Here is a 3,735-nt window from a genome sequence, read left to right as displayed (position 1 = left end):
GAGGTTGGATGCAGCTGTTATTACAGATCTAAACTGTGTTTAGTGGTGCGGTGCCACAGTGGGGGACAGGAGGTTGGATGCAGCTGTTATTACAGATCTAAACTGTGTTTAGTGGTGCGGTGCCACAGTGGGGGACAGGAGGTTGGATGCAGCTGTTATTACAGATCTAAACTGTGTTTAGTGGTGCGGTGCCACAGTGGGGGACAGGAGGTTGGATGCAGCTGTTATTACAGATCTAAACTGTGTTTAGTGGTGTGGTGCCACAGTGGGGGACAGGAGGTTGGATGCAGCTGTTATTACAGATCTAAACTGTGTTTAGTGGTGCGGTGCCACAGTGAGGGACAGGAGGTTGGATGCAGCTGTTATTACAGATCTAAACTGTGTTTAGTGGTGTGGTGCCACAGTGGGGGACAGGAGGTTGGATGCAGCTGTTATTACAGATCTAAACTGTGTTTAGTGGTGCGGTGCCACAGTGAGGGACAGGAGGTTGGATGCAGCTGTTATTACAGATCTAAACTGTGTTTAGTGGTGCGGTGCCACAGTGAGGGACAGGAGGTTGGATGCAGCTGTTATCACAGATCTAAACTGTGTTTAGTGGTGCGGTGCCACAGTGAGGGACAGGAGGTTGGATGCAGCTGTTATTACAGATCTAAACTGTGTTTAGTGGTGCGGTGCCACAGTGAGGGACAGGAGGTTGGATGCAGCTGTTATTACAGATCTACTGAAAGGAAAACCTGGGAGGAAAGCAGAGAAGAATGTCTGAAGACAGGGGCAGATCTGGTGGTCATTAACAGCCAAGAAGAACAGGTTAGTGGGTGCGTGCGTCATGTCACGTGCGTGCGTGTGTTTCCATGTGATGTAATTCTATGATTACAGTGAAGACCTGAATGTATTGGAGAAAATTAATCATGTTTCAATCATTGTCAAATGATCAGGTATTCATCAGAGGACTGATCGTGGGGGATCATTGGCCTGATCGTGATCGGTCATGGATTGATCTGACCAGGACTGAGGACAAATGGACGTGGGTGGATGGAACACCACTGACAACACAGTGAGACATTTTAGAAGTGTTTCTATTGTCATTCTATCAACGTCACTGACTGGTGAGTGGGTGTGTTTTTAATTAATGGACTCTGTTTATTCTGCAGGTTCTGGAGCAGAGGATGGCCTCATAGTTATAACGCCTATAACTGAATGGTATAATGGGTTATGTTCTACTGAAAGAACCTGGATCTGTGAGAAGACATGTTTCTCTTAACTTCATAGGTGAAACAGCAGCTTATCGTGTTCTGCGTGGTCAAGTAGGACAGCAGTAGTCATTTTGATTAGTAGTGAAAATGAGGAAACATTCAAATGTCATTGTACAGAAGTACAAGCTGCTGTACAACTCATAAAATTAATACAAATTACAAACCGTCAACTCCTGTGTCTTAATGGGTTATCATTTTTTCTTTTTAATCTCACATTTGAATCCCACAATTACCTTAATAATGTGCTTTGTATTTTGTACTTTTGAACATACACAAAAGATATAACTAGTACTTCTATGAAAGCAGTGCAAGTAGGTCAGTATATTTGCCATTACTCGGGTGTAGTTCATCATTCCTGTGAGCTTGTGTTTGTGTGAAATTGATTCATTTATAAAACTAGACGGGTGTGCTCAGCAGAGCGCAGATCTCTGCCTGAAGGCGTGTCCTGCTCCATCTTTCTGTGTGTGGAATCATGTGATGACAATGTTTTGGGGTTATGCATGCGCACACACACACGTGCACACGCTCATACACACACTCTTGGACATTTATCAAAATAAATAAGTGAATGGATGAAATCTATCCTATCTATAAATGCGTCTCCGTCTGCGTTGATGCACGTAACTCGAGAACCGTTGGCCCCACCGACTTCACATTCGACACACGCGTTCCACACCCCCGCAGGGAGTGCAGTGCCCGGCCTCGAGTCGGTCGGACGGACGCACGGTTCTACAGAACCACCACAAAAGGCTCTGGTCAGGCTCTGCCAGTGGGCCTAATCAGCCTAAATCCCCTCACCTGTGCAATTTCCAGCCTCTGCCTCAGCCAATTGATTGCCATGGCAACCCCACACTTGCCAATTGATTACTTAAAATGGGTGCTATGACAACAGGTATTTCATACTAGATCTCCATATACAGTATGGGCACAAAAGAGACACAGACAGATAGTTAAAACGGGTGCTATGGCAAGTTGACAACGGGTATTATTAGGTTCCCAAGTTGCATCGTTCCCAAGTAGGCCGGTGGCCGACGGGCACGTACAGGTCTAGTATCTATAAAAGCGCCACGTCTCTGTCTGTGAGAACCGTTCCACTTCAAATTCGACACACGCGTTCCATCCACACCCCCACAGGGAGTTCAGTGCCCGGTTTCGAGTCGGTCGGACCCACGCTTGTCCAGAACCGCCACAAACGGCCTCTGCCCCGGGCTCTGGACTGCAGGGCTCCTGCCCAGGGTCCATATATGGAGCTGGCCTGTTCTGACATCATTCTGACGTCTGCATAGACTCCATATATGGGCATAAAAGGGACACAGACATAATATCTGGGTGGGGCATGCATTTCCAACTTGCATCGTTCCAAGTAGGCCAGTGCCCAACGGGCACCGCTCTAGAGGCTCTGGACAGGGCCCAAATTAGCCTATTGATCTTATCACACCTGATCACCCTATAGATCTCCATATATGTAGCTGGCTTGTTCTGACATCTGCATAGACTCCATATTTGGGCATGCCTGACAAAGATATATATGGGCATAAAAGTGCCACAGACATAATAACTGGGTGGGGCATGCATTTCCAACTTGCATCGTTCCAAGTAGGCCTTTCCCAACGGTCTAGTGGTTATAATACTAGACGGGCACTAAGTGGCCACTTTAGGATCCTTTATACAGGTCTCTGCCCAGGACAAATGCGATTAAGAAAACAGTAATGCACAGAGCCATTCCATATCGGCTACGGGAATGTGCATGTTTGACTCTAACAAGAAAAGAAAGAAGGAATAGAATAGAATAGAATAGAATAGAATAGAATAGAATAGAAAATTAAGGAATGAATAATCATATATGTAGGCTATAATTAGATTAGGTTGTTATTTTTTTGGCATTTTCAGACGGACAAACCTGTTTTTATCATTCTTATTTTAATAAATAACAATAGATAACGACACAAAATACCAACTAAGTAAGTAACGTATTAATTAATTTGTTAATTAAAAGGATATATATAATATTAGTCTCGTCCTTCAACTCAGACTGGAAGGAAAGGGAAGGGAGTCCAATTCCATCATCAGGGAATCACATTTCGTCACAACACGTGAACACGAGGTGAGTCGGTGACATGAGTGTCTATTTTAAAACGTTGCCTGCTATTAAAAACACAACCCTCCTCCTCCTCCTCGGTCACCATGTGGGGAAACCAGAGCCTGTTTACCGTTCAGCGCTCACATCCGGTTTAGAGCCCGCCCACCGTATTCGGTACTTAACAGGGGGGCTATTTCCGTATCCTGTCCGGAGCGGATGTGCAAACCGTATAGCGAATGGGTCTCCTCCACCGGTCCAGCCGGAGCCTCACGTGACAGATCGTGGCAGATCTACAAGCCCACAACGCGTCGCTGAAGCGACGCGTTGTGGGCTTGTAGATCTGCAAACCCTGTGGCGGAACACCGTCGTACGGCGGAATGACCATGACGTGCCTGACTTGAC

This window comes from Electrona antarctica (genome assembly GCF_951216825.1).
Source record: "Electrona antarctica genome assembly, chromosome: 17".
In the NCBI taxonomy this organism is placed as follows: domain Eukaryota; kingdom Metazoa; phylum Chordata; class Actinopteri; order Myctophiformes; family Myctophidae; genus Electrona; species Electrona antarctica.
This window is presented reverse-complemented; position numbering follows the sequence as displayed.